This window comes from Eretmochelys imbricata, chromosome 1 (genome assembly GCF_965152235.1).
Source record: "Eretmochelys imbricata isolate rEreImb1 chromosome 1, rEreImb1.hap1, whole genome shotgun sequence".
NCBI classification, from domain to species: Eukaryota; Metazoa; Chordata; order Testudines; family Cheloniidae; genus Eretmochelys; species Eretmochelys imbricata.
The window spans coordinates 114,514,168-114,540,810 of record NC_135572.1 but is presented as its reverse complement, the minus strand read 5'-3'; the positions used below and the strand labels follow the sequence as shown (position 1 = coordinate 114,540,810).

Below are 26,643 nucleotides of genomic sequence, written 5' to 3'. Positions count from 1 at the left end.
GCGCAAGCAACTTCCACTGCTTTCCTGGCACAGGTCCCGATCCAGGAGATCTGCAGAGCAGCCACCTGGCCCTCAGTGCACACCTTCACGACCCACTACGCTGTCAACCAGCAAGCCAGAGAGGATTTGGCAGGTGGCAGAGCGGTACTCCAGTCAGTTGTTCCGTGACTCCTACCCTCCTCCAGAGGTAAGCTTGTGATTCACCTAATGTGGAATGGACGTGAATAAGCACTCGAATAAGAAAAAACGGTTACTTACCTTCTCGTAACTGTTGTTCTTCGAGTTGTGTTCACGTCCATTCCACCATCCGCCCTCCTACCCGTCTTGTCGGAGTCGCTGGCAAGAAGGAACTGGAGGGTGTCGGGCGGCAGGGGTATATATGCACGGCGCAGTGACGCCACTCAGGGGGTCCCAACGGGCGCCGCTAAGGGAAAAAGTTTCTGACGCTCGTGCACGTGACGTGCACAACTTAATGTGGAATGGACGTGAACAACACATCTCAAAGAACAAGTTACGAGAAGGTAAGTAACCATTTTTTCTATAGTATGAGACAATATATTCATGTAATGTTTAAGAAAAGTTTTGTAAATGAGTTCCAGTAGTTCATGGATCTGGGACCCAATCTTATGGGGTTCCACAGGCTTCTATATAGATTATTTACGTTACTCTTTCTATATACCCGATCAGACTCAGTGCTCAGTCTAGAAGATGCCATCAGGGATATTTAGTTTTGAAGTTCTCAAACTGTGGATTTGTGTCTCCCGAGATAACATGCTTGTTAACAGCAAAAATGTTTAAAAATAAATAATATATAGAGGTGAGAAATAAGAGACCTCAACCCTATTGTCCCTCTGCAAATCTGAGTACACAGAGTCAATCCCTTACCTCTCTCTAAAAGTGCAAAGCTTTAAAAAGTTCAATGAATAGAAGATTGTTGGGGGTGGAATAGATCTGGCCAAGGAGAAGAACTGTGGAGATAAGTGTGAGAAGGGAGGGACAGGCAGTAGAAACAAAAGTGGAACTGTTTGAGCAGTATATTCCAGTAGTCTTGAGGTCTTTTCTGAGTGTAGTCTTCATTGATTTGAGATACACCATACCATTCTCTCACTAGAAGAGAAAACCTATAATGGCAGTAGGCCATAAGAGACCCAGTTTGGGAATATTTTAATTAAGTTCCTCTACCTGTGAAGAATATAAAGTTTATAACAACCAACAAGAATGCACTTTTATGTAGAAATCCATGATTAAATAGAGTCTTCCTGACTAGTGATTTAAATCAAATGCACCCTGTTCAAAAGTGTTTCTATCCTTTTGTGTACATCTTCACAATTGTGACTGAAGCTGCCTATGACAGACACATGTAATGATGCAGAGCAGAAATTGAGAGAACACAGTTAGTTCTTACTAAAATAAAACTAGTAAACATGTGAAAGGAGAGCATAGAAGAACTGTTTATCATTTGAGCCCTGCAGATGTAAAATGTGACATTTTTAACTATTTAAATACCTTTTTATGGTGAGCTGGGTGTCCACACTGAGGTGAACTTTCTACCAAAAAAAAAAAGTGTGCTTTGTCATTTTAATTCCTTCTCCCTTTGCTTGAGCATTTAATTTTTAAATCGACTTTTGTCTTTCACCATGCAGCTTCTTTGTACCATGGTATCTAGAATTGTAGTGAGGACCTAAAATAACTAGTGTAACAGCATAGATGTACCTTGCCTCTGATATAAGGAATTGAATGTTATGACTAGGCTTGGCAAACTGGTCAATTGACCGCCTATTATTTGACCAGAGTTGGACATTGTCACATATTCCAGCAAGAATGCTCTTTGTTAGGCAGTAACCAACTTTTTTGAATGCATTATTCTTTTCTTTTCTTTTCTTTTCTTTTCTGCATTTTTCTGAGTTAAAATAACTCAGTTATGTAACTTGTTCTTTATAATTAGGTACAAATATCTAGCTAAGCCTTTTGTTGTTGTTGTTCTAGTAAATTAGTGTTTTAAAATATTTGACCATTTTTGACATTTTATTTGATATTATTTGACTGGTCAGTTGACCAATTATTTTTGGACCGGTCAAATGCTCAACCCTACTTTATGACTTAATTCACACAAGAAAAAGGAGCATGGCTGTTTGACAAACAGTAAATGTCAAAGAAAATGGTCATTATTTGTTGAGCATGGGAATGTGTCAGTGCTGTATGTAACAGAAGATATTTATCTCTGCCCCAAGGAGCTTATAGTTTTAATAAGACAAGACAATAATTAAACAACCCCAGGTGGAGGTTCATGTTATGGGCCTATGATTTTCTGTGTAGATTTTGCAATTAGTGTAGAGTCATGCATTGGGTAAGAATTAATGTGGAGGGGTATGAAAAACTAATAAAGAATAATGAACTATTTCACTAATTACACAACATTTTAAAGCTTCACCCACTGTAAATGTTTCTTGGAAACATATCTTCCAAATTAAATAAATTTGTAAGTCTTATGCTAATATGTCACAATCTTTCTGTGGCAGACAAAATAACGAATACGGTATGTAATCCCCAGATTGTTGGAGACCTAGAATGCTGGCAATTTAATGGATGTTGGAAATATTTAAAACCTCTCACTTGCAAGCTGTAAACCAACTAAAGGCTATCCCGTCTTTTTTTTTTTTTTTTGGTTCTTCTTCCAATCCTACTACTTGGTTCTCAGCTATTGATTACCAAAACTTGTCTCTAAGAAAACAAAGAGGTAATTTGGCTCAGTTGTTTGACTTCACTAGTGTTAACTTTTATTTATAACGAACAAAAATAACATTTTAATTTAATGGGTACAAGAGCATTCCTGCCAGTGATTGTTTCTGAAAGATACCAGACTGACAGTACTTGAAACGGAGGTTCTCTCTTTGTCCACAAAATAGATACAAGCGCAGACAGCAGCAGTGCACGCCGCTGTGTCCTGCTAATGTGCCTGAGCTCTGATGTGGAGAGACTGCCTCTTCAGGTCATAGAACAGTTAAGTCCTTGGCATCTTTTCTGCTGAGACAGCCACTAAATGCTGCTCTGACACGTTCATTGGGAGATGAACTGAGACCATCAACTAGGTTGCCAAACATCCAGAGAGCAGTAATGAATTTTGAGGCAAACTCAGCTTGGAGTCCGCACTTGCAGAAACTTGTTGAAATGAACTAGATAAAACGCTCCTGTAGAAGTCCGTGCAATTCTTGGCAGCTCATAAGTCATCTGGGAGGAAGTTTCTGCAGCCTAAAACAAACAAAGTGTGTCCCTCTGGGATGTATGGGTAGCTGGTGCGGCACAAGAAGTGGATGGTGTTGGGCAAAAAGGTGGTGTGGCCAGGGGATGTGCTGATTTAGTACATCCCCATGGCAGCTTCTGCTAGCAGGGCTCCTGTGGGGCACTGACTGCAATTCTAGCAGTTCTTCACTGGTAGAAACTGCCAGGCCTGCCCTTCCTTGGAGTGAATCCCTCCTGTGACTGCAGGAGAGGGTCTGAATCTGGCACTTAGGCCTTGTCTGGACTGCCACTTTGCAGCACTGCAAGTGTCTCGCTCAGAGGTGTGAAAAAACACCCCCCTGAACGCTGCAAGTTTCAATGTTGTAAAGAGGCAGTGTAGACAGTGCACCAGCACTGGGAGCTGCTTCCCTTGTGGAGGTAGTTTTCTTACAGCGCTGGGAGAGCTCTTTCCCAGTGCTGTTGCCGCGACTACACAGCCACTTTAAAGACAGTGAAGACCCACCCATAGTCACTACTAACATGTTTTGACTATGAACTAGTAACCAGAAGTGACTGATCACCTGAACTGGCCTGTCCCCTTCTTTGTGGCTTTCTCCCCTTAAAAGTAGAATATTGAAAAGAAGAAACCCTTGTCTGCTACAGTAGCATTTTGAGAGGATGTCTTTCTGGCATCAGTAACTGTGTGAGGGTTGTGGAGCTGCCACATACCAATCTATGAAAATGAGATGAATATTGTAAGTGACCTGGTCAGTGAGGAAAAGTTTTTGTCTAATTGTGGAGGGTTATCAGAATTTCCTATATGAAAATATTTGATCTAACTTGATAGGGGGCAGTGAGAAGAACAAACAGGGAAGAGAAACAGTGACTTTCCAGAAAAAAAATCTAGGTATATGCTTGGAAAAACAATGGAGCAGGCTTCAAAGACCCTGTCTCCTGTTGTAAGCTGTGTTTTGCCAGAGTGGGGAGTTGCTAGATCAAAGGGCTATATACAGTTAAACTGTATTGATTCCTTGGGAAAGTGTATGTGTGGAGAGGGAGTTTCCATAAGTTGCCTAGAGAGTGTTAGTGAACTCTGACAGGCTGACAGCGAGGCTGTAACAAAGAGTCTATAGGGAATTAGTCCTTCCAGGGTCTCCATATGGAAGATGGTTAGGCAACCTACATGCATGCCTGTTTACCAGGTGTTTGATTGCTTTTAAGATCTATTTTTTCTGAAATGTTCTAAATAAATGATACTGTGCTTTAAGGAAGATGTTTAGTCACTGATTACCACTGACATTATCCTGGAGGGAACAGACTTGTAGGGTATGGATATAAGTCAGACTTGTTGGAGTAAATTGTGGTTGATACACAGGGGACTGCAACCCAGGGCTCACTTTAAGAGTGGGAGAGTCACAGGATTCTATGCCAAGAGACTGCACAAGGAGGGGTCAGAGGTGCTGTTTGCTTGGTAACTGCAACAGTACTGTGTCGTGATTTTCATTCTAGGCCTAATAGTGACCATTTCTTGCTTGTCATGGTCACAAATCGAAGTAGTGGGTTTTGTTGTTTTTTTAAAAAATGTACTTGTATTATAATCTGGATCAAAAGAAACTTGAATTTTATGCCTGCACTTCAGATGGAGAGCTAAGTCGTGTGTCTATAGAAAGAGCTAGGTAACTGATTTTTTACAGTTTTTTGACAAAGTTGTTCTTATGCTTATGTAAAATTAAAAATAGTCATCCTGGTGTACTGTTATTGACAGAGTAGGAGTTTCTGCTGGGACTGTGGCAGTAAATTGCAAGCTAGCATTTCACAACTGCTTAACGAAAATATGATTTTTCAGGCAATTTACCTTGTGCTTATAGTACCCAGTTCAAAAAAGTTTTTCTCATATTGATATTTACAGGCAAACATACAAGTAAAATATTGAGCAAAGAAAATGGATCTATATCCAGAGAATTTTAATAAGTTTGAAAAGTCAGCCTAGCCTCACTCCTTTTTAACTTTTATTCTGATTGTTAGAGTGGATGATAAAGCTGCAGACTTCTGGGCTTTTATAGCATTAGTGACTGTTGTGCATGCAGTGGTTAGGGCCTCCGTAAATCAGAAGCTGTATATAGTACTGGAATTAAATCATATTGTAACCCCCAGATTCTTTTTTTTTCATTTAAAGGCACACAACATACTCTGCATAGCTTGCATGGTTAACAAATTCTTCTTTTTCAAGTTGTAGTAAAATATTAATGTCAAAGCACTTAAGGCAAGCTTTTTAGTGTTTTCTGTTGTGGTTTTATGCTGTGTGTGTCATTCTGGAAATTCTGATTCCTCTGCATTTTTGTTCTGTTCCAAATTATAATTTTAAGACTCCCCACCCACTGTAATGCAGCCTGCATTATTCTTGTCCATACCAGGATTTATTAAATACTGTTAATATTGTCAAAGTTAAAAACAGGGCTTTTCTAAATGGAGGAAGTGGTTCATCTTTAGGGCCTGTCCACCGTGACAAGTTCTGATGAAAGGCCAAATCAAAAGAAGGCTCTGATCTGTTATGTTTTGTTAAGAGCAGTAGTATATTACATACAAAATCTAGAGATTGAAGAATCAGACAACTGACACTATATATATGTGGCATATAACCTTTAAAATTCAAGGCATAAAACAAGCCTTAGATTAAGCAGCAACTTTTACTGTGGAGAGATTATCATCATCGTCTGTTTATGGAGTTTCTTGTTCTTTTCTCTGAAGCTCTTTCAGTGACCAGGCACCAGATTATTCGATGTACCATTGGTCTGATCTGGTGTAGCATTTCTCATGTTCCTAGACTTAAGAGTGCAGCAAGGTAAACTAACTTCACTATGTTTTCGAAGTTTCTGCTGTTTTTAAATCAGATATTTTTGCTGTCTGGCAAGAACACTGAAAACCTGGGAGACGTAGGGAGTTGCTTTCCAATATTGCCAACACCAAGGCAATTGTGAGTTTGGTTTAAAAATAACAGGATTATTTTTTAAAATACACTTTGGATTCTTTTTATTTGCCTCCTTGTTTTGGAGCCCTTACAGTGTATTCATGTCAAGTTTTCATGTCTTTTTCCACAGCCACGTAGGCTAGTAACTCCCTTTTTAAACTGAAAGCTGAGATTCTCATACAGTCCATTTATTCCAGCAGCTGGGCAGGAAAAACACCAAATATTGTAACGCTTATCATGGCAAAACCACAAGAGTTGGCAACACTGTTTCTCATTTGGAGTTCCTTCGCGGATGTATTCTGCCCTCACTCTATGTGCATAACTCGCATTGCCATTAATATGTTTTCTGCATATAATCAGAAAAGTAATCCTCCAATTGAGCTCCACTGCTACCCAAAGGTTTGAAACACCTTGAAAATACTGTGCAATTTTTAATTGGCTGTAAAAGACTCTCCATGAAGAGATTGTGCAGCTGGTCTTAGTTAACTCTGACACCTGTTACACACCACAGTTAGTTCATTTTTTTCATCAGCTGGAGAACATTGGGAGACAAATGATACCAGAAAAATGATGATAGCCTGTGCAGTGACAAAATGTTTTGAAGCAAAGGTCTTGTCTTCACTGGCACTTTACAGCGCTGCAACTTTCTTGCTCGGGGTGTAAAAAAACACCCCCCTGAGCACAGCAAGTTTCAGGGCTGTAAAGCGCCAGAGTAGACAGTGCACCAGCACTGGGAGCCACACCCCCCGTGTCGGGAGCCGCGCTCCTCACGGAGGTGGGTTTTTTTAGAGCTCCCGGCGCTGTGCCAGAACCACATGAGGCACGTTAAAGCACTGACGCAGCAGCGCTTTGGCGTTGCCAGTGTAAACTGGCCCAAAGTGACCGTGCTTTCTGTAGTCTCAGAACAGAAATTTGGTGTGTCATTAACGCATGTTTAAATGGTGTGTATTTGAGCATTACAGAAGTGCCTGATAACAGCTCCACCGTTCGAGCTGTGTTCTAAAATGGGCTTAAATTGTGGCGTAAGTTCCTTTTTGTTTCTGGTAAAATGGTACACAGGGTTAGATTTTTTATGTTCTTTGAATTTTGGGTGTAGGATGTTCGGTTTCTCTTTATTAATTTTTAATAGGAAATCTTTGAATTTGGGTGCTGGCTGAAATTTGTCCATGGAATTCCTACTTTTCATCGTTGACTGGTATCTCTTAAATAAACATGGACTGTCTTTAAAAAAAAATTAAGTAGGGAGGTGGGTCCTAAGTAGATCTGGCACAGTGGGCAGCTTCTGTTTTATTTAAATGTTGGATTTAGGGTCATTTTAGTGTTTTTTCATATTAGAACTGTAAGTTTTTAAGCACTATGCACACAAGCCTGAATGATGGGTGGGCTGTGTCGTTCCCTCCCGCTCCCCCCCCGCGTGCCTCCTTCCCAATTCCAGGAGTTCCAGGGGCTGCTTCCTAAAACAGTGGGGGAATGGCTCGGGGCACTGGGGATGGTGTTCATGGTTGGTGCTGTGGATGGGAAGCTGCTGTGTAATAATCTGAGAACTTTGAGGAGATGTAGTAATTTTATGAACACTACATGTGACCTGGCCAGGGAGGAGAAGGTATTGTATGTTGGGCTATAAGACTTTCCTGTATGAATGTGATTGCTCTAGTTTAATAAGGGCGGTAAGAAAAACACAATAGTTATAGATAAGCAACTCTCAGCAAACATTGGGGGCAATTACAAGACAATGGCATACTTCCAGGCCCCAGGTCATAGTGACACAGCTGTTTAGCCAGTGCTGGGAAGGAAGAGATGAAAAGAACACTAAACAGTTAAAAACCCTTCTCAGGAGAGGAGGGGAGGTCAGTCCTCCTGGGCTATCAGGAGGACTGGCTCACACACTCACACACACAGGCTGTGTGGAGGATGGCATATGTATGGACTGCTGTCTTTTTCAGGTCTGTTTTCTCTGAAATCTCTAATTTAATTATACTTTGCTTTAAAAGGGCCATGTGGCTACTGGATACTGCTGTCCTTTCCCCCTAGAGAGAACAGAACTGCAAGCACTGAAGATAACTCAGTCCTGCAGAGGTAGTCATGGTTGATACACAGGGGACTGCAGTCCAAGGCCCTGTCTGAGAGTGGGAGAATCACCTGATTCTACCATGAGGCAGGTGATAGCCTGAGGTCTGAGACACTGGCAGACAGAAAAACACTGGTGCAAAATAGAGATGTAAATAGTGTTTTACAAAAGTAACCATTTAAGCTATTAAAATTGTATCGGTTAAACATTTAAGCGTTAACGAGTTCACAACATAGGAGTGGGAACTATGGGTGCAGGGGGTGCTGCAACACCCCCACATTTTACGCGGGTCCCAGCTGCCGGCCCTGCGCCCGGGGCCCCCTGTTTTTGTAAAACGTGGGGGTGCTGCAGCACCCCTAGTTCCCACACCTATGATGTCAGTTCCATAACAGTGGTCCTGACTCCTAACAATGCGGAACCTAGTTCCACATACACTATGAAATACTGTTGCTGCGGCATTTTTAATGTGCACATTAGGCATTTAAATGTTAACCGAATATATTCCCGGTAAGACTGATGCTTATCAGTTAACTGGTTAACGTTTTACATCCCTAGTGCAAAATGGAACAATATTGTTAATTGACAGATAGTAATAGCAGATGGGAGAGTGGAGGTATTGTTGTTGCTGTGGTTGAGACTGTAGTGGAATTCAGCTGCCATATGTGTGTGCTTTTCAAGGCATCTTGGGTGTGGGGATAGCTGTTATAAACTAATGGACAAACTTTGGGCACCCCTGAGCTGAGTGAGACCAAATGATTATTATGCATACTGTATGGAAAGATTTGCCTTTTTGCAAGTTCAGAACTGATTGTGCAAAGTGGCCGCTGCTTACAAAATCTATAATTTTGGTAAATATCCTGTTGCAGGAGAACATGTATAAATAGCTGCATGTTTAGGAGTATGCAAGGTATGAAACCTGACAGATTAAAGCTATAAGTTTCTTAACTTTTTTTTATAGAGGAAGTATGTGGAATAAGCGTATAGTTTCTGGTGGGAGAGAGGTCTTCCATAAGATATCTGAAAAGACCCAGGTTACAACAAGAGCAGAGTTGTACACAAAAGTGTGCTTTTGCGCTGCGGTGAATTTGAAATAAGAACACCTACACACAAAGCATTTTTGTCAACCTAGAGATTTGTTTGTATATTTTGCTTGCTTTGTTAAAGATATGTTTGAATAAGATCTTTCTCCATCCCATTCCAGCTTCTCCTTCTGCCTGGTCTTGCAGTGAAGTTACTCCTGTATGGACTTCATCACTCTGTTGCCACAGACCTAATTTTAACAAATTCCGCTTTATGACTTCGTTGCAGGATCCAAGGGGAGGAGAGCCTCATTTATCATAATCCTAAATGGCCTATAATTACAAGGGGCACAGAAAACAGAAACACGTCAATGTATGTTTAAATATATGTTAGTTTATTGTTGTTATTGGAACTTTAATGAGTATGTGTCTCTTGAATGTGTCTGGTGGGAAATGTTGATGGTATATATCTTCATTCAGTGGCTTCAGATTTTTGCATTACGTTGAGGAATCAAATGCTGTTCATATTAGCATATTGTTTATTTTTGTGGCATTGTGTATGGTGCATTATTGATGGTAATATTCCTGTGAAAGTTAAACCACATAAGGAAAAACTGGGTGGTGGGTTACTACATTCTATGAAAATACATTTGTGCTGTGTCTCTTGCTCTTGTGAAATGCTGAATTTCAGAGACATTGTAGACAGTATTGTAGCAAAAGATATTGTAACGGGTGTTTGCAGTAGACTTCATGGGAGCTGGAGTAATCTGTCAAGTGAGTATATTCATGATGAGTTCCTGTGCTACTTTTAAATACTCCAGAGAATATGTAGAGAGAGACACATTTTCAGCTGTAAACATTCCTGAAAACGTGATTGAACTCAGACTTTTAAAAAATTGTATATTTACAAGTATATGCAGTTTATTTCTATCACAAGATACAGCCAATATTATAATTATGTTAAAAGTAGATTGAATGGGATAATGTCAAAACTGCCATTCAAAAATCTTTCAGGAGTACTTGTGGCACCTTAGAGGCTAACAAATTTATTTGAGCATAAGCTTTCGTGCGCTAAAACCCACTTCATCGGATGCATGCAGTGGAGAATACAGTAGGAAGATATATATACACACAGAGAACATGAAACAATGGATGTTACCATACACACTATAACAAAAGTGATCAGTTAAGATAAGCTATTACCAGCAGGAGGAGAGAGGAAAAAAACCCAAAAGCCTTTTGTAGTGATAATAAAGATGGGCCATTTCCAGCAGTTGACAAGAATGTGTGAGGAACAGTTGGGGGGGGGGGGGGAACATGGGGAAATAGTTTTACTTTGTGTAATGACACATCCATTCCCAGTCTTTATTCAAGCCTAATTTAATGGTGTCCAGTTTGCAAATTAATTACAATTCAGCAGTCTATCGTTGGAGTCAGTTTTTAAAGTTTTTTTGTTGTAATATTGCGACCTTTAGGTCTGTAATCGAGTGATCAGAGAGATTGAAGTGTTCTCTGACTGGTTTTTGAATGTAATAATTCTTGACATCTGATTTGTGTCCATTTATTCTTTTACGTAAATACTCACCAGCAACCACACGCCACACAACAAAAACACTAACCCAGGAACCTATCCTTGCAACAAAGCCCGTTGCCAACTGTGTCCACATATCTATTCAGGAGACACCATCATAGGGCCTAATCACATCAGCCACACTATCAGAGGCTCGTTCACCTGCACATCTACCAATATGATATATGCCATCATGTGCCAGCAATGCCCCTCTGCCATGTACATTGGCCAAACCAGACAGTCTCTACGTAAAAGAATAAATGGACCCTAACCAGTAGGCCATCCTACCTCTCGTTCGAGACTGAACGTGGGTCTCTGGCATAGAAGGCAAAATAACTGTGTTCCGTGTGGGGATGAAAACTCTTGAGAGCCTTCAGATTGAGTTTTCCATGTGTGGCTCCAAGTCTAATGCATTCTAGGGATTCTCAGACTTCATTGCACCATGACCCCCTTCTGACAACAAAAATTACTACATGACCCCAGGAAGGGAGACCGAAGCCTGAGCCTGCCCCAACTCCTGCTGCCCTGGGTGGTGGGGTGGGGTTGGAGGCAAAGTTGAAGTCCAGTGGCTTCAGCCCCAGGCAGGAGGCCTGTAACCTGAGCCTTGCCACCCAGGGCTGAAGACCTCAGGCTTTGGGGTCCCACTTTGGGGTTCCAACCCACAGTTTGAGAACCACTGTAAATTATGCTTCTGATGTGGAACGTATTAGCCATGAAATACTTGGATTGTATCCTAGCTTTCTGGGGTAAGAGTTTCTTTCATCTTTTCTAGTCAGCAGGTTATAGCAGTCTTGAAGAGAGTTGCGTATTCATGTGGTTATATACTATAATTCTTTAAGTACCGGCTGTAATTTACAAAACTAAGCACTTCCTAGTACTATAATATGTCTTGTTGTCCGTTCACATCCTTGTTAGCCATGTGCCAAAGTAGAAACAGCTTCGGTAATTACTGCAAAGAATGGTTTGTTGTTTTAAAATATCCCTAAACAAATGTGAAGAACATTATTGTAATGTTGTGAGTGATTTCTCGTTAGTTGAAAGTATGAAGATATTCTTTAGTCTAAACTGCTCAATTTAATAAAAAAGTGAAATGTACTGGATCAAATTCACCTCAGGGTAACTTCACTGAAGTCAGCCAAATGAAATCAAGGCTGGATCTTGCCCATAGTGTGTCATTTTTAACAGTTATTAGTTTTGCTCTTTGCTCTTCTTATTAAGAGTCCAAGTCCCATGAAATCACCAACTAGATTACACCATTTTGTTCCCTAGGTCCAGGCACAAAGGAGAAAGTTTCACATTTGGAGTCAGGATGTCAAGTTTCAAAATTAGTTAGATGTCCCACATTGTAGCACAAATGTTGGCTCGTCAGTGTGATAGCATTTAATTGAAGTATGCAGTGCTGGAGAATATATAGTGAATGCATTTGCAATTAGACAACAAAAATGAACTGTAAAATACTTCTAGTGACTAACACATGGAGCATAAACCAAGTTCAGAGTTTCACAATCTTAGTGTAAAACAAATGAAACAAGGCATACTTTGAGTATTGCCAAGTCAGAAAATGAAGCATTAACTCCACTAACAGGGTATTTGTGCCTAAGTAAGTGGCTCGAGCACATGATCTGGGAGTTTAGGAACATCTGTATCATAGCTGACAGTTGTGAAAAATAGTCAGTGAGTGTCAGCGATGAGCACTACACTAAATAGTATCTGCAGGACCATGCCTCTTAGGGCACATATACATTAAATAGTCTACGCTACAGACTTGGGTTTGCACTATGGCGCTAAATATAGCTATGTAGGCATTGCAGCTTGGGCTGGAGCTCAGGCTCTGAAGCACACCCGCCTCTCTGAGCTTCAGAACCTGAACTCCAGCCTGAGCCGCAACATCTACACTGCTGCTTTTAGCATCCTAGGAAGAGTCTGAGTCTGTAGACCTGGGCTCTGAGACTTGCTGCCATGGGTTTTAAAACACAGTGGCGATGTACCCTAAGCCCCAGTCTTGCCTTCAGAGCTATACAGACAAACATTTTGTTCAGGCAGAGCCCCATTGTAATCACAAAACTCTTTGCACTGATTTGAGGGTCGGTCTGCATAGATCTGATCACTCGACTAGGGCCTTAGTTTATAAAACATATTGAAGAAGAAAGTTGCTATGTATTAAAGTTATTAATTACACCCCTGTTGCTTAATGCTGGTTAAGGATTTGATGTTTGCATTTTAAAAAGACTCTGTAGTCAATCCAATATAAAAGGAAATAATTTCAGTTCCTTATGACTCTGGTGTAATTGAATCTCAGTTACAAAAGTGCATTGAAGAAATCAGTATTTTTATCATTACCATACAGTGTTTCCCAGTTTACCAGTTTTACCTTAAACCACCTCTCCTGTATAACACACAGCACTGGTAATAAAATAAAAGAAGGTTTAATTAAGAAAGAGGAGAGATTCTAGTAGAGAGAAAAAAGAGTGATGGAAACGAATGGTTACAACATAAACCAAAATTATAAAATGCGACCTTGGGTCTACACTTATCAGTAGCTACCTTTCCTGTCTAATAAAGTATGTTTCTCCACTTATCCCCCTTCAAAGGTCAGTCTGTTGCAGAGCTGGCTGGCTTCACAGGAACCAGGATCCAATTTTCATGAGAACACTCGCTCCTCAAGATGTCTTCTCATTAAAAAGAAACTGTCTTTCCCCAGCCTTTGATATACTGAAACAGTGATTTGTCTTTATTCATAGGCAGGGTGACAGTCTGTTGTAATGTTCCTTTTTTACCTCCACATGGTTTCAGTTGTTTCTGATAGTTTTAAAGTTAATTTAAAGTTTAGGGATGGAGCATAGTAGACCACTGAGCCTTGCATTACATCACCAGCTAACCAGAGTGTGCTGAAAACTCCCTCCTGTTTGAATTGGCCATCACTAAGGCTTGGTCACACTACAGACTTGTCATACTGCTATAACTACATTGCTCAGAGGTGCGGAAATTCCACACCCCTGAGCGATTCAGTTATACTGACTGAACTCCTGATGTAAACAGCACTATGTCAATGGAAGGACTTCTCCCGTTGATACAGCTACCACCTCTGGAGGAAGTGGAGTACCTATGCGCCGATGGGAGAAGCTCTCCTATCGGCATAGATCGCATCTTCGCTAAGCGCTACAGCTGCATGGATGGATGTGTAGACAAGCGCTGAGATGTTATCCCCTGTTGACCTACTTTTACTCCATATCCACCAAGCATATTTTCAATGTAATTACATTATTCCTTAAATATAACCCATACATACCTCTTGCAATGATTAGGAATCTTGACAAATTACGACCTTTCTGTAGATTTCTTACATGCTACCCTTTATGGGCAGATAACCTGCAAGACATGTTTGGTGTAGTGAGTTTGTCAAGTCTGAGATGAGTCACTTGCAAAAAATAGGGGACCATTTGCCAAAGAGCCTCTGTCACAATCTTTGCATAATTTTTCGTTCTATAATAAGGAAACCGATCTTTCTAAAACAATGTTACAATTTTTGAAACATGCAGAGATTTTTAAAGTAAATTGCTGTTGCTAGCATAATTATTTTAATGGTTGAAAATTATGGCTGCTAGTTGGCAGGATGGATTGTCCCATCACTGTAACAAGCTTTGTGGCACTATAATTTTGGGCTGAAATAGGTGTCGAAAACTGCTTCTAGTCAATTGTTATCTAGAAACTGTAGCTGTGTTTTCTGAACTCAAAACTCCCTCTGCTAGGCAATTTCATGGTATCTTCTTCAAACTGAAATACAAAGTCCTTCTACCCATGTTTAAATAATGATAAATTTGTGACACACACTAAATGAAATCTAGGAAGTTCAAAATATAAGTTGTACTTTGTAGCAAAAAGAGTACCACATATGCATGAATTAAGATTGGAATTTCATGATCTGTTGTATATTTTCTGCCCTTAATCAATTTTTTATGTATAAAGGTACAGCTTTTTCTTACAGAATTGAAGGGAAGCTTATCACAGTTTATTCTATTCCCTAAAAGAGAAAATATTCTCTAATGGCTCAAGTCTGTCCAGCCATTTTTGCACTATCTGTGCAAATGTTATACCAATAAAATAAAAACCAGCAGGAGCTTATTCAAGGGGAAAAGGCAAAATACCACATTTACTGTGAATACAGAAAGAAACATAGTAAGCAGTTAGTTATAGCTATAACATTCCATTCAATTTCATATTTATTCACACATTCATTCATACACACACACAGGTTCTGCAAGGTTGTTATCATAGTTACCAGCCTTAGAGTTGCTCATGCCAAGCCACTGGCCAGGTGGCCTGGACATGAGGAGAGAGCAGGGCCTTGTCAGATGCTCATCTGATGCTCCTGGAAGTTGGTTTGCAGAATCAGACCCCAAAGTTCTCATTTTCTAGAGTCCATTTTTATAGGAATTTCTTCCTATGCCTTTTATGGGAATTGCTTCATCATACTGTTGCTGAATCAATCAGCAGATGTCACATTCCTGATGGCTCTGTGCTGCCAGATGTTATCTTGTTCTTTGGTTCTCCCATTCTTGAGGCTGTTGGGTGGATTCCAGTCTGCCCTCCGGGGTCCTCTGGTTATTTCCACTTGACGCCTTCTTCAGCCGATGGACACTGGATTCTTAGGCTGGCACCTCCCTGATCATTCAGTTATTATCCACACCAAGCATCCATCCACATAAATCCTCTATCTCTATTTTAATCACAATTGTTAACAAAGCGAGATGAATACAACAAAAGGGCGGGGGGTCTCTGGGTGCTGTTTCTATTGTTACAGAGTATTGCTTTGAGTCTTTCTCTGTGTGAGTAGTTGTTGTTACAAAGAATTGCTTTGAGAGCAGACTCTGTCTTAGAGTGTACTAACACAATTAGCAGCTTGCAAGTTTCACCCATAGAGGGAGAGAAACAGTACCAAAACCCAAGAGACCTTTTAATTAGTAATACCCTGGAATTTAAACTATGGGGAATCAAACTCATTTGTGATTTTAATACAGAACTTCTTTAATGTGATCCAACACTAACAAACAAAAATGTATGTTTTAACAGGCAAATCTCTAAAAAATGACTTTTTGCTATTTTTCCTTTTGAAAATATAGGCTCTAGTATACAGGCCACACTGTTAACTAGTGGCCTTAAAATAGAAATATATATGAGGAAAAAAGCATAAAATAGTATTTGAAATCAAGCAGCTTTTGTTCACTCATTGGTTTTAAACAACCTAACTGCGGATCATTTGCAGTAAGCTGACCAGAATGCTACTGCTTGCTCCTTAGTTGAGTTCATTCTGTGGAGCCCCTTTCTCAGTCACACCTTTGAGGGTACATCTTCACTGCAGAGTTAGCCTGGACTTGTCTCACCAAGCATCCCTACTGCACAGTCCTATCCGTGTCAGACCCATGCAGCTGCAATGCTGCTGTACTAGCTCATATATGCTGGGATGGGTTTCTGGCAGGCTATCCCATGGTTCTTAGTGGTGCATTAAACTGGGCTGCTCTATGAAGTCATTCACAGGATGTTCTCCCCCATCTTTCTCTCTCGCCTAGCATGGAGCTGCTGTCTGGCAATAATGATACAAGAATAGTACTTTATGTAAATAACTTCCAAATGGAGCTATTCATTATTAATGCAGACAGCTCTGAAGGAGAAAGTGAACAGCATTTGGCAGCAAGGGCTTCTAACGAGAATGCAGGCTGAATTCCATAATGACAAACCACCAAGTGATTCGTGGCGCCCTCAGATGACTTTTCTGCCTCTGCGTTTCCTTGTGTCCACCACTCATAAAATTGTCATTTGGGGCATGCTCCCCAAAATGATGGGTCTTACTGACCTCACACCACAGCTTTACCAGAAGACTGGCATTAGTTTTTGGCCAACTGGCAGCATGATAGGAGGATTTCTTTGGTGGTGTCTCTGGTCGAATGCAGTGGAAGCACAGCAGGAACGGAACAAGCAAATGTGAGGTTAAAATGCTGGGTCAGTGTAGGTGATTTAAAGGAGGAGATAGACAAGAAATATAACTCAGGAAAACTTGTGGGATAGCATAGGAGGAGTAATAGCACCTGGGCTTGATTAGCCTGCATCCTGACTGCAGTGTAGGTGGGTTGCCAGTCCAGGTTGAAGTGAAATCTGAGCTCAAGCCTATACCTTTGGCTGTGCCAGCTACCCTGGCTTAATGTACCCTCAGGCCTGAGTTAGAGGCTTTTTTTGTGTAGATTGAAGGAGGATGGGGCAGCCTCACCTGGGGTAAATCTGTAGTGAATGTATTCTGGAATGTGAGTTTGGGAACTTAATGGAAATATAGACCAACGCTGCTCAAGTTCTTTCTAGCAGGTTAGGAGTACATTTCCTGCGAGATAATTTATTAGATAAAATTGCCCCCAAAATTAAAATTGAAACACTTGTATCCCAATGCTCATAGTGATTCAGATAACCAGGGCAGATAATTAAGGACAGAATTTTAATGACTAATAAACCTCTACCAGTGAATTTACTGATACACATGTGGCAGAGACCAGGTGGGGTGGAGAGGCATAGGGAAGCATGGCAAAGTCATTTTAAAAAATAACTTGCAAAGGTCTTTGTTTTTAATTCTTCATGATGATGTATACAGGCCTGAATGGTGAATCTGGTTTTTATGAATGTTTTCCCCTGCTTGTTTTGTTTGTTTGTTTTTCTTTAGAAAGGTGAGGAATTTGCTCTCCCCTGGAATGCCTTGGGGATGTTTGCTATGAACTCTTGACAGCTTAGTTGAAGAGGTGAATGTCTTAAATGTTTAATGTCAAAGTTTCCTTTATCCAAAATGTTAATTAATCCTTGAGAAAGATAAGGCCTACAAACACAGTTGTACAGATACCACTGAAGATGTTAATTTTATGTGTGTTTAGCCTACATTTTTAAATTTACAGGAACAAGTTGTACGGATGTAAACACATTTGTTGCAACACTGTGTGTAGATGAGCCTTGAAAGTTTTAACAGTTGAGAGAAAAAATACCTTCCCCTCTCAGCTGTGCAACTTGTACTGTCTCAGCTCCTGTGAGGTTGTTATAGTACTAGTTTTCCAGTCAAATTAGAGCCTTCCAGACTAGACAGGATCTGAATTGTTAATACAAAAAGCCACAAAAAACTGCTTCAGATACGATCATTATTAATCAGAAAGAAGGGCACAAGCCCCAGGTTTTTTTCTCCTTTGCAGGTCATTTTGAAAGTCTACCCTGGTAGTAAGGGTTGAGTTAATATCTTTCCAAAATAGTAATGAAAGAGTAATTGGAGCACAGGTGCCAGCATCCTCCGGGCCCTGGGGGTGCTCAACCCCCCACCCAACCCCACCCCAGGCCCTGACCTCACCTGACCCAGACCCACCCTGCCTCCCTTGAGTGCTCCCCCTTGCCCCACTCCTCTCCCCTCCCCAGCGCTTCCTGCGTGTTGCGGAACAACTGATCACAGCAGGCGAGAAGGGGAGGGAGGAGTTGATCAGAGGGGTGCCAGCAGCCGGGAGGTGTTAGCTGCCGGTGGGTGCTAAGCAGCCTTGGAGCACCCACAGAGTTGGTGCCTATGAGTTGGAGCAGGGGGACTGGATCCTGATCTCCCAGGTGGGTTCCTGAATCACTGGGCTACAGTTATTCTCACTTTCTCTCTCTGTAAGTGTGTATACACAGTGGAAAAGACTCAACTGAAGAGACTGAGGGAGCACCACACCAGAATACCCCAGAGCTCAGAGCACTCTAAGAGTTGGGAGACCCTTCTTCAGTTCCTTTCTCCCTCTCAAGCAGGGGGTTGGGATGGGGGAATTGAACCTAGGTCTCCCACTCCTTCCTGCTCTGCCCTCCATTTTGTGTGGAGGCAGGTGCCTGCCTAAGTCATTCTTACAGGAAACACCTCAGGTGTCTAAGCTCCCTCACTCCAGAAGAGGGTGCGACGGGTTCAGTCACAGAGACCCCTTGGGGCTGTCACCTGATGTGCTGAAATTACCTCTGAGCCCATTTTCCCTGATGGCTTGGGACTTCAGAACCCTGCCTTGTTGAGCCAGACGCTCCATTCTGCTGCAACACAGATCCAGGTCTGAACCGTGCCCCCAAAGCTGCAGGCTTTAACTGAAAACCACTCAGCAGGTTACCTGTCTCCAGCACCCAGACACCCAGTAGGATCCAAACCCCAAATAAATTGATTTTACTCTGTATAAAGCTTAGATAGGGTAAGCTCATAAATTGTCTGCCCCCTCTAACACTGATAGAGAGATATGCATAGCTATTTGCTCCTCCAGGTATTAATCACTTACTCAGGGCTAATTAATAAACAAAAGTGATTTTATTAAGTATAAAAAGTAGGATTTAAGTGGTTTCAAGTAATAACAGACAGAACAAAGTAAGTTACCAAGCAAAATAAAACAAAACACACAAGTCTAAGCCTAATACATTAAGAAACTGAATACAGATAAATCTCACCGTCAGATGTTCCAATAAGCTTCTTTCACAGATCAGACTGCTTCCTAATCTGGGCCCAATCCTTTCTCCAGTACAGTCCTTGTTAGTTCCAGCTCAGGTAGTAACTAGGGGGATTTCTCATGACTGGCAGCCTCGTTTGTTCTGTTCCACCCCCTTTTATATCTTTGGCACAAGGCGGGAATCGTTGTCTCTCTCTGGATTCCCACCCTTCCTTCTAAACGGAAAAGCACCAGGTTTAAGATGGATTTCAGTACCAGGTGACGTGTTCACATGTCCTGTGAGACTTCATTACTCACTGGCTGGCACCCACATATGCAGGAAGGCTTACAAGTAAACAGAGCCATTTACAACCAATTGATTCTAAAGCACCCTTTATGGCTTCTACTTAATATGTTTACATTATGACAGGTTTCAGAGTAACAGCCCTGTTAGTCTGTATTCGCAAAAAGAAAAGGAGGACTTGTGGCACCTTAGAGACTAACCAATTTATTTGAGCATGAGCTTTCGTGAGCTACAGCTCACTTCATCGGATGCATACCGTGGAAACTGCAGCAGACTTTATATATACACAGAGAATATGAAACAATACCTCCTCCCACCCCACTGTCCTGCTGGTAATAGCTTATCTAAAGTGATCATCAGGTTGGGCCATTTCCAGCACAAATCCAGGTTTTTCTCACCCTCCACCCCCCCACACAAATTCACTCTCCTGCTGGTGATAGCCCATCCAAAGTGACAACTCTTTACACAATGTGCATGATAATCAAGTTGGGCCATTTCCTGCACAAATCCAGGTTCTCTCACCCCCTCACCCCCCTCCCAAAAACCACACACACAAACTCACTATCCTGCTGGTAATAGCTCATCCAAAGTGACCATTCTCCCTACAATGTGCATGATAATCAAGGTGGGCCATTTCCAGCACAAATCCAGGTTTTCTCACATCCTCCCCACCCCCATACACACACAAACTCACTCTCCTGCTGGTAATAGCTCATCCAAACTGACCACTCTCCAAGTTTAAATCCAAGTTAAACCAGAACATCCGGGGTGGGGGGGTAGGAAAAAACAAGAGGAAATAGGCTACCTTGCATAATGACTTAGCCACTCCCAGTCTCTATTTAAGCCTAAATTAATAGTATCCAATTTGCAAATGAATTCCAATTCAGCAGTTTCTCGCTGGAGTCTGGATTTGAAGTTTTTTTGTTTTAAGATAGCGACCTTCATGTCTGTGATTGCGTGACCAGAGAGATTGAAGTGTTCTCCGACTGGTTTATGAATGTTATAATTCTTGACATCTGATTTGTGTCCATTTATTCTTTTACGTAGAGACTGTCCAGTTTGACCAATGTACATGGCAGAGGGGCATTGCTGGCACATGATGGCATATATCACATTGGTGGATGTGCAGTTGAACGAGCCTCTGATAGTGTGGCTGATGTTATTAGGCCCTGTGATGGTGTCCCCTGAATAGATATGTGGGCACAATTGGCAACGGGCTTTGTTGCAAGGATAAGTTCCTGGGCTAGTGGTTCTGTTGTGTGGTATGTGGTTGTTGGTGAGTATTTGCTTCAGGTTGCGGGGCTGTCTGTAGGCAAGGACTGGCCTGTCTCCCAAGATTTGTGAGAGTGTTGGGTCATCCTTTAGGATAGGTTGTAGATCCTCAATAATGCGTTGGAGGGGTTTTAGTTGGGGGCTGAAGGTGACGGCTAGTGGCGTTCTGTTATTTTCTTTGTTAGGCCTGTCCTGTAGTAGGTAACTTCTGGGAACTCTTCTGGCTCTATCAATCTGTTTCTTTACTTCTGCAGGTGGGTATTGTAGTTGTAAGAAAGCTTGACAGAGATCTTGTAGGTGTTTGTCTCTGTCTGAGGGGTTGGAGCAAATGCGGTTGTATCGCAGAGCTTGGCTGTAGACGATGGATCGTGTGGTGTGGTCAGGGTGAAAGCTGGAGGCATGCAGGTAGGAATAGCGGTCAGTAGGTTTCCGGTATAGGGTGGTGTTTATGTGACCATTGTTTATTAGCACTGTAGTGTCCAGGAAGTGGATCTCTTGTGTGGACTGGACCAGGCTGAGGTTGGTGGTGGGATGGAAATTGTTGAAATCATGGTGGAATTCCTCAAGGGCTTCTTTTCCATGGGTCCAGATGATGAAGATGTCATCAATATAGCGCAAATAGAGTAGGGGCTTTAGGGGACGAGAGCTGAGGAAGCGTTGTTCTAAATCAGCCATAAAAATGTTGGCATACTGTGGGGCCATGCGGGTACCCATAGCAGTGCCGCTGATCTGAAGGTATACATTGTCCCCAAATGTGAAATAGTTATGGGTAAGGACAAAGTCACAAAGTTCAGCCACCAGGTTAGCCGTGACATTATCGGGGATAGTGTTCCTGACGGCTGGTAGTCCATCTTTGTGTGGAATGTTGGTGTAGAGGGCTTCTACATACATAGTGGCCAGGATGGTGTTATCAGGAAGATCACCGATGGATTGAAGTTTCCTCAGGAAGTGGTGTCTCGAAGGTAGCTGGGAGTGCTGGTAGCGTAGGGCCTGAGGAGGGAGTCTACATAGCCAGACAATCCTGCTGTCAGGGTGCCAATGCCTGAAATGATGGGGCGCCCAGGATTTCCAGGTTTATGGCTCTTGGGTAGTAGATAGAATATCCCAGGTCGGGGTTCCAGGGGTGTGTCTGTGCGGATTTGATCTTGTGCTTTTTCAGGAAGTTTCTTGAGCAAATGCTGTAGTTGCTTTTGGTAACTCTCAGTGGGATCATAGGGTAATGGCTTGTAGAAACTCGTGTTGGAGAGCTGCCGAGCAGCCTCTTGTTCATATTCCGACCTATTCATGATGACAACAGCACCTCCTTTGTCAGCCTTTTTGATTATGATGTCAGAGTTGTTTCTGAGGCTGTGGATGGCATTGCGTTCCGCATGGCTGAGGTTATGGGGCAAGTGATGCTGCTTTTCCACAATTTCAGCCCGTGCACGTCGGCGGAAGCACTCTATGTAGAAGTCCAGTCTGCTGTTTCGACCTTCAGGAGGAGTCCACCTAGAATCCCTCTTTCTGTAGTGTTGGTAGGGAGACCTCTGTGGATTAGTATGTTGTTCAGAGGTATTTTGGAAATATTCCTTGAGTCGGAGACGTCGAAAATAGGATTCTAGGTCACCACAGAACTGTATCATGTTCGTGGGGGTGGAGGGGCAGAAGGAGAGGCCCCGGGATAGAACAGCTGCTTCTGCTGGGCTGAGAGTATAGTTGGATAGGTTAACAATATTGCTAGGTGGGTTGAGGGAACCATTGCTGTGGCCCCTTGTGGCATGTAGTAGTTTAGAAAGTTTAGTGTCCTTTTTCTTTTGTAGAGAAGCAAAGTGTGCGTTGTAAATGGCTTGTCTAGTTTTAGTAAAATCCAGCCACGAAGAAGTTTGTGTGGAAGGTTGTTTTTTTATGAGAGTATCCATTTTTGAGAGCTCATTCTTAATCTTTCCCTGTTTGCTGTAGAGGATGTTGATCAGGTGATTCTGCAGTTTCTTTGGGAGCGTGTGGCACAAGCTGTCAGCATAGTCTGTGTGGTATGTAGATTGTAATGGATTTTTTACCTTCAGTCCTTTTGGTACGATGTCCATCTGTTTGCATTTGGAAAGGAAGATGATGTCTGTCTGTATCTGTACAAGTTTTTTCATGCAGTTGATAGATTTCGACTCCATATGGCTAAATGCAGTGCCTTGCATAATGACAGGTTTCAGACCACACTATCAGAGGCTCATTCACCTGCACATCCACCAATGTGATATATGCCATCATGTGCCAGCAATGCCCCTCTGCCATGTACATTGGTCAAACTGGACAGTCTCTACGTAAAAGAATAAATGGACACAAATCAGATGTCAAGAATTATAACATTCATAAACCAGTCGGAGAACACTTCAATCTCTCTGGTCACGCAATCACAGACATGAAGGTCGCTATCTTAAAACAAAAAAACTTCAAATCCATACTCCAGCGAGAAACTGCTGAATTGGAATTCATTTGCAAATTAGATACTATTAATTTAGGCTTAAATAGAGACTGGGAGTGGCTAAGTCATTGTGCAAGGTAGCCTATTTCCTCTTGTTTTTTCCTATCCCCCTCGGATGTTCTGGTTTAACTTGGATTTAAACTTGGAGAGTGGTCAGTTTGGATGAGCTATTACCAGCAGGAGAGTGAGTTTGTGTGTGTATGGGGGTGGGGAGGATGTGAGAAAACCTGGATTTGTGCTGGAAATGGCCCACCTTGATTATCATGCACATTGTAGGGAGAATGGTCACTTTGGATGAGCTATTACCAGCAGGATAGTGAGTTTGTGTGTGTGGTTTTTGGGAGGGGGGTGAGGGGGTGAGAGAACCTGGATTTGTGCAGGAAATGGCCCAACTTGATTATCATGCACATTGTGTAAAGAGTTGTCACTTTGGATGGGCTATTACCAGCAGGAGAGTGAATTTGTGTGGGGGGTGGAGGGTGAGAAAAACCTGGATTTGTGCTGGAAATGGCCCAACCTGATGATCACTTTAGATAAGCTATTACCAGCAGGACAGTGGGGTGGGAGGAGGTATTGTTTCATATTCTCTGTGTATATATAAAGTCTGCTGCAGTTTCCACGGTATGCATCCGATGAAGTGAGCTGTAGCTCACGAAAGCTCATGCTCAAATAAATTGGTTAGTCTCTAAGGTGCCACAAGTACTCCTTTTCTTTTTATGTTTACATTAGTAAAACATGTTTATATCTTATTCTTCTAAGTCCAGACACAGAAATAATACATGAAAACAAATAGGATGAACACAATAGGTTATAAACTTTGTAATGATACCTTACAAGAGACCCTTTGCGTAAAGCATATTCCAGTTACACATTTATAAGCATATTTTCACAAAGCATATGGAGTGCAACATCAGAGAGGGATTCCTGGCTGTGGATCAGTCGCAGAGATCTAGCCACCTCCCTACAGCCTGGGCTTTTGTACCTATCTCTGTGAAAGGGGCAGGGCTTAGCACATCCCTCTCATCAGCGTCTCCAGTTAACTTTCTTAAGTGGCTCCTGGCCTGCTGTGCTGGCTTTTGTGAATCCCATTCTCCAGAATCCCATCTTATTTTCTTACTTAGTGCCTAACTTGGCTTTGTGGATCTCAGTATTGTTCCTGTGATTTTCTAGGCACCAAAAAGTTGGCACCAAGACACTCAGTGTCACGCTGCTTAAGTCCCTTTGTGAATGTAGCCTTAAGTGACTTGCCCAAGATCAAACAGCAAGTCTGTGACAGAGTCAGGAGTAGGCTCCATTCATGTGTGGATGGGGAGAGACTTATCAAAGTTTAGTTTTCTGAGTTGTTTGCTGGCATGGTCATGAATGGTGAGACAGTGGGCAAATCAAGTTTTAAAGCAATAGCCCTGGGAAGAGTTTGTTAGTAGGTTGTATCTCCCCCCCCCCCCCCCCGCTTGGTTACAGGTTGTTTGGAGCATGGACTGGTCTTTCTCTGTGTTTGGGAAAGTGCCTAGCACATGGTGAGCGCTACAGCAATCTAAACAATAGAATAATCGTGACCTGATTGTAAAGATCTCTTTAGCCACCTTCATTCAGAAATAACTGATGCTGCAATGAAATTATATGCATGCAATTTTCTTCCAAGTCAGTTATGTTGTATAATGTCTCCTTGGGGTAGGTATACACTATTAGGCTTTGTTTAAAGTCAAGGCTGCAGTCCATATATTCATTAATCAAGATTTTTAAAAAATATTGCTATTGTTCTTAATCTAGGCAAACATAATGCATAATGGTGACACAGCTATCAGATTTCAGAGTAACAGCCGTGTTAGTCTGTATTCGCAAAAAGAAAAGGAGTACTTGTGGCACCTTAGCGACAGAGGGGTTCAAATATGTATATTAGTGTGGCTCTTCACAATTAAAAATAGTTCAGCTGGAAACCCTTGTGCCTTCTTTATGATTTTTAATGATGGTTTCTGAAGCAGTTTTTTGTAGATTTTTTGCATTAGAAATTCAGATCCTGTCTAGGTTGGAAGGATTTTATTTGACTGGTAAACTAATAATATGACAACATCACAAGAGCTGAGATGGTACAAATTGCACAGCTGAGAGGGGAAGGTGATTTGACCAAGTCGAAGCAGAAGATTTTCCCCCCTCAACTTTTCTTCCCACTTTTCTCTTTCAGTCCCAGGGTCTAATTGCTCTTTCATTGTTAGTGACACCTGGTAGTAAAAGCCAAAGGTTTCAAGCATTTTGCTGATTTCTTGTTAGGCCTGTAGGTTGAATGTCAGGATATGGAGATCCCAGCTGTTAAAGAAACTTTTTGTTGATCTGTTTACAGTATGTTAGAGTGGAATGTAATTTTGAATTCTTAAAGTCACATTTGAAATGGAGGTACAGCAAGTGAGAACCTCTGGTTTAGGAATTACTGTACTTTTTTCTAATCAGTGTAAAGGGGTATTGGATAATTAAATCTGTGTTTAAAAAGTGTATCTCTTGTATTGATTCCAGGAATAAACAGATCTGGATTAAACCTGAGGTTTAGGAGCCCAGTTCTGCCTTCCTTATGCATCTAAAACTCCACTCACTGACTTCAGTGGGCTGTCTTCTGACCATTCTAATGCTGACCACTGTGGTACTTGCATTAGCTGCACTAACATAATTAGTGCTTTTGAATACAAGGGGCTTTTGAGAGCCCACCAGTGAGCACTCCTCTCCTGGGAACTCCTGTAAAGACATTTAGTTCCATGATAAAACTCTCTCTCTTGATCTGTTCTGTTTTTTGTTAATTTTCTCTGCATCTCTTGTCTAAAATTGAGATGAGAGAAGTTAAACTACTTTCCCATGTGTGATTACATATGCAAAAGCTTTTGGCTTTGTCATAACATTATGGAAAAATGTCCAACTTTTGTTTAAAAAAACATTTTGCCTGCACTTAGTCTTTACGTTGGGCTGGTGCCTTTTTCGGTATTTTTTAAAATTATATCATAGCTACTGTTTGAAAAAGTGTCTGCTGGACAAACAGAGTGACACTTTTTAAAAATAAATAATCTTATGCCCTTGTTAAATGTTAGCAAAAGGAAACACGTGAGCATACACATGAGATAAATATATGTTGTTGATATTGTCCTGATCAGAAGATGACAGTCAAATAAAGAAATGTAGATCTGGGACTTAGACTCTTCTAAATTATTTCCATTGTGTGCTGTATCCAAAATACTGCTCCATTCTTGGAGATTTGCAATACTTGGACATGACAGAGTAAGTTTTGGAAGTAACTTCCTTGTTTTTGTTGAATGCTTAATTCAGAACTTCTTATGTTTTTAT

General features: G+C 41.6%; 1 protein-coding gene across 5 annotated transcripts in view; it reads left to right on the top strand.

The window, feature by feature from the left end:
* LIMS1 (LIM zinc finger domain containing 1) overlaps positions 1 to 26,643 on the top strand; it is a 139,075-nt gene that overhangs the window by 8,976 nt on the left and 103,456 nt on the right. The window contains exon 2 of one of the 5 annotated variants that reach the window (XM_077814183.1): positions 9,457 to 9,647. The exons of 3 other annotated variants lie outside the window; for them this stretch is intronic. The gene's annotated coding sequence lies outside the window, so the exon portion shown is untranslated. Of the gene's footprint in view, positions 1 to 110; positions 188 to 9,456; positions 9,648 to 26,643 lie in introns of those variants that run through there. One more of the 5 variants, XM_077814219.1, reaches the window with a different exon arrangement.